Source organism: Amphibalanus amphitrite, unplaced genomic scaffold (genome assembly GCF_019059575.1).
Source record: "Amphibalanus amphitrite isolate SeventyFive unplaced genomic scaffold, NRLGWU_Aamphi_draft 000500F_arrow, whole genome shotgun sequence".
NCBI lineage: Eukaryota > Metazoa > Arthropoda > Thecostraca > Balanomorpha > Balanidae > Amphibalanus > Amphibalanus amphitrite.
The window spans coordinates 73-14,260 of NW_024881994.1; the positions used below are offsets into that span (position 1 = coordinate 73).

Consider the following 14,188-nt stretch of genomic DNA (forward strand, 5'->3'; position numbering starts at 1 on the left):
CAAGTAGGTGCAAGTGAGGCGCCATTGCTATTGTGTAGGCGCTACCTGCTGCTTCCGCGGGACTTATCCCTTTAATAATGCCCTCAGTAAAAGTTGTATCAGCAAACCAGGTTGAACCCACAGTAACCTTCATGAAATTGTCTGCTAGCTAAGCATTAACAAAATGAGAAACAATTGTGGTGCTTACGAAATGATGAATAATGTCTCGCTTTCGCATATGGTCTGAACGAACACTTACCTGAACAGTTTTCGCCACTTTCCCCTTCGTCCAGAAGTAACAGCTGCTGGTCGCTTCTAAAAAAAAAAGAAATATTACCTCACTTCAATTGACACACCATGATTTAAAAAAAAATAGAAGGGTTATCATGGTAACACGCAATTCATCATTCATAATTCGGGTAGAAAGAATGATTATTCATTTACATGCGCCCCCTTAACCTGCGCCCTGCTGGGGGGGGGGGGGTGTTTGAACACCCCCCTTATGGTTTTTCGCAAATATCTCAAAAACGGCGCTCGTTTTTTGTACGCCTTATCACACATCAATTCTACACATGTTGTGAAAATTTCAGACCAAGGTCATTCAAGGTCAGGTCACCAGGTCACTTGAAGTGACCTCACCTCATAGTTTCAATGTCTGTCATAGCTACACCGAGTGACCGATCGCTTTGAAACTTTCAGAGATTGCTAAGAGCAATAGCATGTACAAAATGCATATTTCAGAATTTTGATATCGATGACCTAAGGTCAGGTCAATTTTGCGACCTCCCCATTATAAGTCAATGGGAGAAAATTGAAATGCGCCTCTTTTGGACGAAAGACATTATAAACACTCCCAAACACTGAATTACAAGTAATTTATACACACTGAACATGAAAATGGTGTCCATGACCCCTGTTTATGCCCTGAGGTCATCTTAGGTCACGAATGGCATCAACAGTTTTTCGCAAATTACTTTTGATAGAGGCATGCTAGAGCGATAAAAACGCCTTAGATGTGTTCAGCTCGACGATACGGATCAACTGATATGCAACATGACACTTTCCGGTCAGGTCATGACCTTGACCTGATGTCAAATTTTCAAGTTGACCTTTCAAGGTCAAGTTATAGTTCATTCGATGCGTCTTGACGAGAGGAACACGATGTCGGTAAAAGTAAGCTCGTACAAGGCTTGGGTAAAAAATCATTGCAGAAAAACTGTTTCCGAAAAAATCGGCTATTTTGCAGTTTTTGCCCCCTGCATGCAAAACCGTTGACGTTAGGTCAAATCTGAGAGAATTATTCAGAAAGGGCGTTAATAGGGCTATCGAATGCGCTTTTCCGCGGCGCTTTACCTCTATTGGTTCCCGAGTTATGCGTTGGCTTCATGGAAATTGTCGACATTCGACCTGGAAATCGGCGAAATTTTGCCTTCAATGACCTCTGGTGACCTGACCTTTGATTTGACCAAAAAATTGACCGTAGTGATTTCGTCATTATTTTTGGCGCTCTTTCGAACGCCGCCTTCCGCGTATCGCTACGTGGCCCAGGAGCCGAGTTAGAAGGGGAGGGGTGTTCAAACACCCCCCCCCCCCCAGCAGGGCGTGGAAATCCAGGACCCCCAGCCGGGCGCGGGTTAATGTAACTCACTCACTCACTCACTCACTCATTCACTCCCACTAATCCGCGCCGAGCCGGGAAGGGGCGTCTGGACCAGTCTGGACGGCCAACCCGTATTTTTTCTGAGCTGAGCGGAAAATTACCGTGCGTAGCGCCGCCAAACTTTGCCTACGTTTTCGGCCGTTCCTCTCAACAAAAGTTAGTTTTACTATCCTGTGTTAGTTAGTTTGTTAGTGTTGGTTACCCTGTGATGATCTACTCGCATCACCTTGAATTTAAAAATCAATTTTCTGTCCTTCACATACGTCTCGAAAGGGAAGGGAAATAATTAACAGCTCAAAGAACAATGGGTCTTTTATACGCGCAACGAAGGAGAATGATGGTTAACCCTACTTCCCCATTCCCACTTTAATTTAAGGACATATTTCTAACTTTTGAGGCAGTGAAACTGCCTCTCACGATTCACAGGCACGGCAGAAGTAACTCAATACAGAATGGTTCTTTCGAAATAAATATTACTTTATTTATTTGGATATGGAGATTGTTAAATGCAGACACATAAAACAGATTGGATGACCCCACATCTTACCTTGCGTACATTAGTACCAGACAGCATCTTGGACTATCAAAGTGGCCTGAACATCCAAGCTACCTGAAAAGAAAGCCTGCATGTAAGATAGCTAACAAGTCACCTGGAAAGAAAGCCTGTATGGTGAGATTTTTCTGTAAGCATTTATCTTTCTTTAGCCGCTTTTAGTAACTAAGGCAGAAAGAAGACAATCTGTATGGCCAACGGGCATGCAGCAGGTGACTCATAATTTTTGTTGCCACTGCAATTTTCCAACAACGAATTGAATTAAAAGGTCAAGAAAAATAGACTTTCAAACAAGGTATTAACGGTTCCTAGTACAATGCACTCTAGAGCTGGCCTTTACTCCTCACTTGAAAACCTTACATTGTTGACCTTCTCAACAACACACTTAGGTATATAGGTACCATTATATTTTATGAGGCAACTGGCATTATGCCTTCAATCGCTACATTTAAATGGCTGAGATGTGTGCAATTTGCAGTGTTATACACAAATGATGCTAAAAGGTCAGTTGTATGGTTGAGTACGGCATGTTGGGCAACTTAAAAAATAAAAAAAACTGGGCAAAGGACACCGCTGTATACAGTATACACCCTTAAACCATATTCCGGGCGGGCTCTGAAAGGTAAGATTCCGGGCAGGCAGGGCAGGCTTATCAGCCCCCCGTTATTTCTCGAAAACCACGCATCGACGCAGCAAACGGCGTTTGATAGGTCGGTCAAAGAGCTACAACTTTTAAATAAAAATGCGTCAGGTCAATATTGAGGTCACCAGAGGTCATAAAAATAAAATGTTATTGAAATAGTAACCTAAGTATAGTAGATAAAACTTTTGAATAAAGACATAAAATTGACACCATTGTGCTTCTCTTGTCGAGGCGATTCGAAACAAATACTTGATGACCTTCATTAAGGCCAATTTAAAACTTGACCTCTGGTGGGGGAGAGGTCATGACCCAATAGGGGCGGGGTTGATACGTCACGTTGTATAGCAAACGACGCGTGACTTGGCAAGGCAAGCAGTTTGGTGCCACTTACATGTCTTTAGCGCCAATTTATCATGGTTTATTGACAAGCAACTATTGATGACCTCGCACGAACTCAGATGACCTTTTCCTGTCTCTGTCAGTAAATGATACCTGGATCGTCATAGATGATTCAATATGTCAAAATCCTGAAAGACTTGAGTGGTTTTGACTCGTTTCCACAAAGCGGTGCGCATTTCAAATTTATCCATAGGCTTGTAATGTAAAGATAATGAATCTGACCTGACCTTACCTCAGGTCATAGATATACAAATTCTGAGATATACAAAATGGACATAACGGTAGGTCATTGGGGGACCCACCCATAAGTTAAGGTCATAAGGCCAAAGTGGGTCTTAATTTCATTAAAGGTGACCCATAAGATAACAAAATGCTAAAACTGAGCTGAAAACCATTTGGGATTGAGAGACTCTTCAAGCTTTGGCCTATTGACAATACACTAAGAGGTCATGACCATAAAATGTCTTTGAATGACCTAGTTAGGCGCGGGAACCGGGGGGGCTAGCGGGGGCTGAGCCCCTCCAACTTTTCGGCTGGGGGGCTCATTATGTATTTGAGCCCCCCCCCCTCCTCACAGCTGGAGGAATCAAAATCGGAAATCTACCAACATAATTTCATAGATTCATACAGAGGCACAGGAACCGGGGGAGGGGGCAGTGAGGGAAGCTTGCCCCCACAACTCTGGGGCCGTGGGAGCAGTGCCCCACAACTTTTCATGAGACCAGGAACTATTAGGGCAGCTTGTCCTCCCCAAATTAGGGGTAAAGTTAGAAGGGCTCAGCCCCCGCTAGCCCCCGGTTCCCGCGCCCGGCGCCACTGCCCAAAACCTACACTTATAAACATGGTGTTTTCCCCTAAACTGGATTCAGATTGGGATCCTGAACACAAGTACATACTTCAAACAGGTTAGTGCACAATGTAGGGCAGCCCTGCATTTTGTTGAATTGATCCGGAGCCAGAGTACCTACATCATTAATTGACCCCGAGGCCTGAGATCTTGTAAAGAAATAGCAAGTAGCGGCTAGCCACATTTCAAGGGTAGTCGTAAAGCAGGCGTAACACTTCTTTTAGCAACCAAGGAGAGGTGCTGTAGGTTAGGTTGTAGGTTGTAGGTTTTAGGTGGTAGGTTTTAGGTTTTAGGTTGTAGGTTTTAGGTTGTAGGTTTTAGGTTGTAGGTTTTAGGTTGTAGGTTGTACTGGTTAGGTCAGGTTTGGTTAGGTTTGGTTAGGTCTATTTTGGTTTGGTTTGATTAGAAAGCATCTCTGGGTATAGTGACCATCCGGCCCCGCTCCTTGGTTGCAAAAAGAAGTTGAAGTGTGACGCCTGCAAGTCCGGCCCAAACAATCGCATGGCAAATCGGTACTCTGCAATACCAGTATCCAACAAATAGATGTCTACAAATAATTTCCACTTACCTCACAGACTTCAAAAAGCTCCCAGCACAAAAAAAAACACAAATTAGTACCACCCAAAGCTTTATCTCTTCCAAATCCCAACACTGACACCGCCACGTGGTGAGCCGTGCCGCGCCGATAACACCGCAACAAAAAACAGTGTTGTTGCAACTACACAAAACTTCATCATACTCTAATTCACGGGTTTCTAAGATACATAATATAATTAATTTATTTTTACACTTTTTTAAAAATAAAACAAACGTCTATTTTGATCGCTTCACATTCCACAGACCACACTATAAATCATATCATGTTACGTTTTTGCTGCATGCCCGCGCTAGCCCGCGCTGATCAAGGCGTGCGTTTCCGAGCTTCAACACAGAGCCAGCCGATGGTGGCGCCGTCTGTGGCAGATATTGGAACTACGAACCATCAAATTTTTTAGTTTAGAGATAGATGGCGCCTAAGGTGGACAATTTTTGAGTCCACCGAAACAGACTTGTTCTTTCGGATACGTTTACGTCCAGCTAAAAGGTGTTCTGTGCGTTTATTTTTACGTGGACTTTTTGGGTCCACCAAAACAGAATGTCCACAGTAAATCAGAAAAAAATCTTGAAAAGTCCACCTAAACCAGAATTTGGAAAGCAGATTACCTACTTTTGGCATCGTGCCACGTCACCACGTGTGGCGCCATGCCGTGCTGTCGTTATGAGAGAGCCTCCCAAAAAAGACAAACGAAATTCACAGCTCACGTTTTGGTAATATTGTTTTATTACGTCCTTATCGTTTGACCAATGAAAAATCTTAATTTGATTAAAACCGTAATGATTCCAAAAGATTCCCCGTAATAGGCCCTTCAAACTAATGACGTAAGATATTGTGATTCTTTTGAAAAGTGAATAAAATAAAGATGCGAGACGCACACTTACTTTCAGCAGTTACGTTTACGTCATAAAATTCATCGCTACAAAGATGATATTCACAAACAATCGTATCGTAAAATTATGTGAGGCAGAAAAAATGAACATTCTTTTCTAAAAAACTTTAGACTTTTGAATTTCCAGTTTGATTTTTATTTATTTTCATTATACTCGAAGGTAGAACACTTAGCTCATTTGTTATTTGAAATGACGTCACGAGTTCTATTTAGATACTGAATAATCATTTTACGGTAAATATCCAAGGCCATTCCAATTGATATTTCGCTTCCGATCGCTTCCGCAGGCTGTTGAATATTGTTATACTTTTGTTTATATCTCAGTTCATTTTATCAAATCAAAATATTTCTTTCAATGGATTGAAATACCTTTACCTAACCAAGCCACATGTGTCAGTATCATCTTTTATTGTTTATCAATCAATTTAATTGTTAATGCAAACTTTTCTGTTGGTATGTGAACAATCTTCATGTCACTCAATTCTCTCAAGTTGTGACCGTCATGAGCCTCCTTTATTTTGTATTCTGTATAATGTAACTGGATGCCTTTACTAATATGGCCTTTGTATAAGATTGTTTGTTTCTAACCATACTTTGGTATTCATAACTTCTTATGAAAGAAAGTTGTTAACATTTTGAGCACCTATGAGCTATGATCCCAATGGATCTCACGACAAAGTTGGGGAGCCAGATCTATGATCCGAGTGGATCTAGCGACAAAATTGAAGGGTCAGATCTATGATCCCAGTAGATCTCTCGACAAAATTGAGGGGTTGGATCTATGATCTGAATGGATCTCGGATCGGGATCCATGGGATCGGATCTCAGATCCATTTTTCCGGATCCAAGCACATGTCTGATGCTCAGTACATTTAGTAGTTTTGACAGCCGTCAATGGTTTTGCTTGTGGCTGACAAAGTCCGAGAAACAAAAACAATATGCAAGAGCTGCATGCTTGAAATTGCGAATTGTTATAACGAGCTATGTCTCAATATGAAATATGCGACATTGAACCAATAAACTATATACTAAATACACTTGCCTTTGCTATGAATTTATTCACTGGCTGATCCAAGGGGAGAGGACCTTTATATGTTTAGATGAACACAGTCGCGGCTCTCCTGTTCTTTTTTTCTTTTATTCTTTTTTCATTTTTGTTTTCCCTCTCCTTCAACAGTACTAATCTTCCATCCTTTTATTTTCCTCTTTCTTTTCCTCTTTTCCTCTCCGACCTGTTCCTCCGTCTGGCGCTGCGAGCCAGCCCTTTGCAAACGCCCGCACGCACACGCTCAAATAGGGCAGCCTCCTCGCTGCCTCACGGCAGTGGCATCTCCTATTGACTGGCAGCGGGTCGAGTCAAATAGGACCATTGTCGACAGCTCCAAGATTAATGCTGATCGCTGGCTGGCCGAACCATCCTCGACTATTATGTGCACACCATTCTCTCTCTTTCTCTCTCTCTCTCTCTCTCTCTCTCTCTCTCTCTCTCTCTCTCTCTCTCTCTCTCTCTCTCTCTCTCTCTCTCCTCTCTCTCTCTCTCTGTCACGCTCCGTGTAACCTATATTGGTGAAAGATCTCAAGCGGCATGTCACGTGATGTATAACTGTGTCGCGAGAGATTTAGACCAGAGAAAATCGGGAAGGAGAGGGATGTTGGTTTGGGGAGTTTTTGGAAGAACAGTGTTAGGTGCTTGATAATTGCCGAGTATTGGTAAAAATACATAGAAAACCCGTGACACTGGGGGCTCGTCCGGGATATGAAAGAATGAGTAATTTTGCTGGGTAAGTAACGTAACGCAACCAAACTGAACGATTAGCCGACAAAGATAATTAATATGGATCTTCCTAATTTCGAACGATTGCTGGAAGCAGGACAGAAGCTCGGCTTAGAAGGAGAGAAGTTACAGCAGTTCATTCAAAAGGCAGTAGAAAGAGAAGAGAGGATGCAGGAAAGGGAAGAAGCGAGACGAAGGACAGAGATGGAAGAAGCAAGACGGAGGGAAGAGATGGAGTGGGAACGCGAAAGAGAAGAGCGTGAAAGAGAAGAACGAGAGAGAATGAGAGCACACGAATTGGAGATGAAAAACATCGAGCTGCAGGCTGCACATATAGCGGAAAATCAAAGGCAAGGGGGTGCAGCACCCGAAGTAGTGTCCGTTCCGAAACTACCGACTAGTGGTGTCAATCGGTTACCGAAAATTTCGGTTACCGAAAATATATGCTGACCGATTTGGTAATCGGTCGGTCAGGCCCCCCAAAAATCGGACACTTTCGGTCACCCTGCCAGTGAAACCATTTTCAAAAAGAGAAAAGATTCCATTTTTGCCTAGTTAAAATGAAATTTATTGGGATGATAATTATAGAGTTGCAAAATTTCCCCCAAATGCCAAATGCCACATTTTGGCAACTTCATTAGCCATCCCACCCAGCAGGCAGCAGCCACCCATTGTCCAACCACAACTACAAGCAGGCTGATTTTGACTCAGTTGGCCCCACAAGTACACACAATTTTGAAACTCTATTCCAGTCTAACTGTTAAAATTCACCTGTAATCAAAGCAGTATTGCCTACAAAAATCATTATACAGTCATCAAAAATGCAAGGACAAAAATAACTTGAATTACTGAAATGTGTTTCTGAAGACTGGACAGTTAGCACTTAGCACTTAGCAGTGATCACATTTACATTTCACAGGTGTTCTACTATTCCACATTCTCCTTAAATATTGCAGGTACCAACCAAATGTTTGAAATCTAGATGACCACAACATAAAAACATAGGAATCTTGACAAAAACTACAGATTCGGCCCATGCCCGATTTCTGGAATCTTCCACATTCCAAACACAAGGAAGGATTTCGAAACAGATGCGCCATAACAGAAACTTTAAACCAGCTGATTAAGTTGCTGCAAAAAAAAGTTTTGGATTGTTACATGCTGCCTCGTGAATTATTTTATTGATATAAATGATCCAACACGATATTGAATGCTAATGAAATCAACATTGTGAGCATAATTCACTACAAGAAAATTAATTTCCCTTCAATAATTCGACCAAAAGGGCATATAAACTAGATGCCGGCAGCGCTCTTGCGTTGCCTTGGGCCAGAATTGGAGGAACGGTACTGAGGGCACACACCGGGCCACACCACCGAAACCCAGACTGAGCTTGGACTGAACCTGAAACCAAACGAAACATCCCAAAAATGCTTCGAAGCACGTGAGATTGGTGCGGATATCTTCCTACAGTATGGTATGAATTAACTGCACGTGCATAGTTCATGTCCCAGGCACCCCAGTGCAGTCATTTTCATAACATCATGTAGCGTGTGTCTAGTTCTATCAGTGTACCGACTTTTGTGTCGCTAGATCGACGTTTCCCGGGATCAGAGGATCCCTAGTCAAAACCGTTATCCGCCCCCCGCACGCGCAGCTTGCACCCCTGGGATATTATCTCGCCGGAATGTTACGACTCAATGTATTCTTCTTATGACCTGCAAGTTTTGAACCAGTTAGAGCGGCCGTTTACCCTGCAGGCGTGGCAACGCACGAAGGGGTGCAATCGGCTTGCACGTACCTAGCTCATGCACCACAGAGTTTAGCTCAACCAAATGTGCACTATTTTGGAGGCCTTGCCTGAGACTACCATTGAACCGATTGTGAGGTTGATAGCTCAAAATTTCTTTGAGCCAGAGGACCTCACGTCAAAACGGTTTTCCGCCCCCAGCACGTGCAGCCTGCACCCCTCGCAGACGGTGACCCCCCTGGAAACTGGTTCAAGGTGTTACCGATGTGTCCCGCCAGTGTGGCTTTGTCCGTGACCTCGGGTTGACCTGTAGCCTTGACAAAAAATTTCGTGTCACCGAAACTTTGAAGCGGAATAGCATGTGCCACGAAGCACTGAGCGAACCGAGGCCAGTACCAAAAGTTTACCTCGCCGGAGACGAGTCGAACGGTCCCACTTTCGTCCCGATCGGTCCACCCATTTTGACTCCAGGTCCAAAAAGGCTTGGACAAACTCACATACTCACTCACATACTCACTCACATACTGACAAACAGGCTTGGCCGAACTTTTCTTCAGCGACCCACCAATGGGAATTTCCGGATGCAAAAGCATGCTATCGCATGCTTTTGATCCTCCAATTCTGGATAAATATTACGTCATCATCATACATCCTTTCGTTAGGGAAGAGAGGATCTTATTAAAAGTCAATCCTTGGTTCTTCTATTACTTTTTGCGCCACTTTAGCGCCACTTTGTAGGTATTTATTTTGTCTGCATATTTTGTTTTCTTGTAAAGATAAGACAAACAAGAGATAAGACAAAGTGCCTGTTAAATGAATTTTCATTTCATTTTTGGGACAAAATTCAAGCTCAGAGCTACCTAATACCTGCCTTTTCAGCTGGATTTTCAGTGTCAAATTCTTTGCAGAGTATCTCAGACCACATCTCAAGACTCAAGGCAAGTTTCCAAGCAGTTTTGATGTGTTTTGTGGTGTTTTGATTCCACCTTTTCTCCTAGGGAATGTTGTCATGAACATACCTATTACCAACCATTTGACTTACCTACTAATTGATCGTGCTTTTGCATTATGAATGAACATTCTTCCTTACATAGACCACAGTAGATTCTTGACAATTCTAATTAAGCAAATCTGTGAAATGCTGAGGTCCATGTGTTAGTACACTCAGCAATGTAACTTCTACCACAAAATGTATTTTGCAGTGGCTAAGAATTGACTGAACTTGGACTGAAATGCCATTTCCCATTATTCTCCATCAGAATTTACCAAATATTTTAATTTTGGGGTAGAGTAATAGCAAATAGAATTTCGGTCAAATTTCGGTCAAATTTTGGCTTGGGATGTTATCGGTCGGTATTCGGTCGGAAATTTTTCCCAAATTTTGGTTTCGGTCGGTATCGGTCAGACATTTTTTGGAAAATGACATCACTACTACCGACATATGTGGACGGAAAAGACGACATCGATTGCTACCTACAGCGCTTCGAGCGATTCGCCAAGAGCTCATGTTGGCCAACAGAAAGCTGGGCCACACGGTTGAGCGCACTGCTGACTGGAAGAGCGCTGGAAGTGTATTCCAGGATATCCGATGAGGACGCTGAGGACTACGGTGCCCTGAAACAAGCGCTGTTGACACGCTATGCTATGACCGAAAATGGATTCCGGGAGAAATTCCGCTCATCAAAGCCTGAGACGGGCGAATGCCCAAAACAGTTCATCTCGAGACTGACTGGATACCTTAACAGATGGATAGAACTGTCAGACACAGCAAAGACTTTTGCTGGCATTCGAGACTTGATGATAAGAGAACAGTACTTGAACAGCTGTCCCCGTGACCTTGCCGTGCATCTCAGAGAGCGAACGCCGACGGATCTTCCCCAAGTGGTAGAAATATCGGACAAATATCTCGCTGCTCACGACCGGTCACTCGCATCTTCGCAGCCAAGGGGGGACGAGTCTACCACTCAAGCAGGAAGTGCAGGACGTAGCGGCGGACCATACGGTACCGTGTATAATCGGCGGGACCAGAGCCGTATACGATGTTACAACTGCAACCGGCTGGGGCACCGCGCTGTAGAGTGCCGCCAGCGTGATTCTCAAATGGCTCAGCGGTACAATAATGGGACCGTCCCGAGAGGTACCAGTGGACCGGGCAACACAGATTCCGATCGCAGGGGCTGGGTGCCAAGGGGAGCTGCAGCTGAAGCTCTGCCGTCAGAAACAGAGGACAATGAAGGCAATCGGGGCGACGGGGCGCTCGAAGGTGGTCCGCACGAGGCGGCCGCCGCCTTAACATCATCCCCACGGTCACCCACGCCGGTCATTGCCCGTGGAAATAAGGCGACAGAAGAAGACATACTTGAGTGTTTGAGCGATAATGAGCTCAAATTAGCCAATGGAAGGTCGATTCCCATCGTGAATGGCGCAAGTTTGAGTCGTCGAACGGACGCACGTACCAATATGCCCGTTGTGAAGGGTCAGGTTGGCGACGTCATGGTGAACACCCTGCGAGACACCGGGTGTAGTACCGTAGTGGTGAAACGGGAGTTCGTCAAGGACGAGGAGCTGACGGGAGAAACATCGCTTATGCTCCTGATTGACAACACCGTGCGCCGCGTACCAGTGGCCATGATACGCGTAAACACGCCATTCCTGATAGGAAAAGTCAAGGCTCTGTGCTTGCCCGACGCCGTATACGACCTCATCATCGGCCAAGTTCCTGGAGCTCGCGCTCCGAACGACCCGGATCCCCAGTGGCGCGCGACAGAGCCGGCAAGCCCGACGGGCGCGATCACCCGGGCTCAGTCACAAAAGGGACGCGGGGTGCTCAGACAAAGTGACCTCATCGGCGGTACCACTGTGACCCGAGACGAGCTCATTAAACTCCAACAAGAGGACGAAACTCTGAAGAAACTCACTGATGGGTGGGAGGCAAGGAAAAGAGAGGGAAAGATGGTGAGGTACGAAAAAAGTCGGGGCATTCTCTACCGTGTCTTCGATGATTCGGGGTGCAGCGCCAAGAAAAGTACCCGACAGGTAGTTTTACCAACAGGGCTACGCGAGCACGTCATGAAAGTCGCCCATGAATCACTGCTAGCCGGCCACGTCGGCGCTAAGAAGACGGCTGAGAGAATTCTATCCAGCTTCTACTGGCCAGGTCTTGGAGCAGACGTGCGCCGATTCTGCCATTCGTGCGATGTGTGCCAGCGGACTGTACCAAAGGGATCAGTTGGTAAGGCGCCGTTGGGTAAGATGCCGCTGATCGACCGCCCGTTTCAGAGAGTGGCCCTGGACCTGATCGGACCGATTCACCCGCCCAGCGAAGAGGGACATCGGTACATCCTGACCCTCGTTGACTACGCAACTCGGTATCCAGAAGCAGTCCCTCTGAAGACCTGCACTGCCGAAGCTGTAGCTGAAGCTCTGATCGACTTGTATAGCAGGCTCGGTGTTCCCGATGAAATCCTCACCGATCTGGGACGACAGTTCGTATCCAACTGCATGGAAGAGGTCTCTGAGCTACTCAATATACGCCATTTAACAACCACACCATACCACCCCATGTGTAATGGCTTAGTGGAAAAGTTCAACGGCACGCTACAGATGATGCTGAAACGTCTCAGTAGCGAGCAGCCAAGACTGTGGCACCGCTACATCAATGCACTGCTGTTCGCGTACAGGGAGGTCCCACAAGAATCCACTGGGTTCTCGCCTTTCGAGCTGTTGTACGGCAGAACGGTGCGCGGACCGATGAGGATATTACGAGAGCTCTGGACCAGCGAAAGCGAGACGGCTGAGGTGAAGACGAGCTACCAGTATGTATTTGAGCTCCGTGAGCGGCTAGAGGATACGATGGCACTGGCGCAAAAGGAGTTGGGGAAGGCCCAGTCACGATACAAGTACAACTACGACCGCAAAGCGAGGAACAGAAAGCTGGAAGCCGGTGATAAAGTCCTAATTCTTCTCCCATCAACCAGCAACAAGCTTCTCATGCAATGGCAAGGTCCGTACAGCGTGCAGGAAAAAACAAATGAGTGTGACTACCGAATCATTGTCAATGGAAAAGTGAAAACCTACCACATCAACATGTTGAAACGCTACATGGACCGCACCGTTCAGGAGAACAGGTCAGACGTCAGTGCCAGTGTCAGCGGGGCACTCATGGAAGTGGTGGCAGTGGCTGTGATCGAGAGAAGCGAGGCAGCCCCAGAAGAAGCCATCGAGGATGACGACCTACTGGAATTTGTGGTTCCAGGAGGCAACGAATCTTTGGGAGACGTACAAATCGGGGAGGGATTGTCAAGGAAGGAGCGACTGCAAGCGCAAGAGGTGATCACAACCTACCATGCAGTGTTCTCAGACAAACCCGGACGCACCAAACTCATTGAGCACAGGATCGAGGTGACGTCCCCGCAGCCGATCCGATGCAAGCCCTACCCCTTGCCATATAGCATGAGGGAGTCCCTCCGCGAGGACATCAGGAACATGCTCGATATGGGAGTGATACGCCAGTCTCGGTCACCTTACGCCGCCCCCGTGGTACTGGTGAGGAAAAAGGATGGCAGTAACCGCGTGTGTGTCGACTATCGTAAGCTAAATCAAGTAACGATAGTAGACCCTGAGCCGATGATCAAGATCGAAGACGTGTTCCAGGACCTAGGCAAAGATCGATACTTCAGCAAGATCGATCTCAGCCGGGGGTACTGGCAGTTCCCTGTCAGGGAAGAAGATGTGCAGAAGACAGGATTCGTCACACCTGATGGAGAATATGAGTTTCTCCGCATGCCATTTGGAATGGTCAACTCGGGAGCAACACTAGTCAGGGGGGTCAGGAAGCTGTTGGAAGGTCTACCCAACATAACTGCGTACATCGATGACATACTGGTGCATACCAAGACCTGGGAGGAACACGTGTCCACTCTGAATGTCCTACTTCACCGCATGCAAGAAGCAGAACTGACGGCGAGACCGTCAAAGTGTGTCATAGGAATGGCGTGCGTGGAGTTCGTCGGACATCGTATCGGGCGGGGGGTCGTCACTGCCATTGAAGACAACGTCTCCAGGATCCTGGAAGCGCCGAAGCCGAGGACTAAGAC

The 14,188-nt window shown here is 45.7% G+C and overlaps 1 long non-coding RNA gene across 1 annotated transcript; it reads right to left on the reverse strand.

Annotated features, from left to right (window-relative positions):
- Positions 1 to 261: 261 nt before the first annotated feature.
- On the reverse strand, positions 262 to 5,265 carry LOC122392768. Its single transcript, XR_006258576.1, has 3 exons — positions 4,650 to 5,265; positions 2,187 to 2,249; positions 262 to 294 (listed from the first exon to the last, which is right to left on the reverse strand). It is a non-coding gene; the product is annotated as an uncharacterized LOC122392768 (long non-coding RNA).
- Positions 5,266 to 14,188: the final 8,923 nt, after the last annotated feature.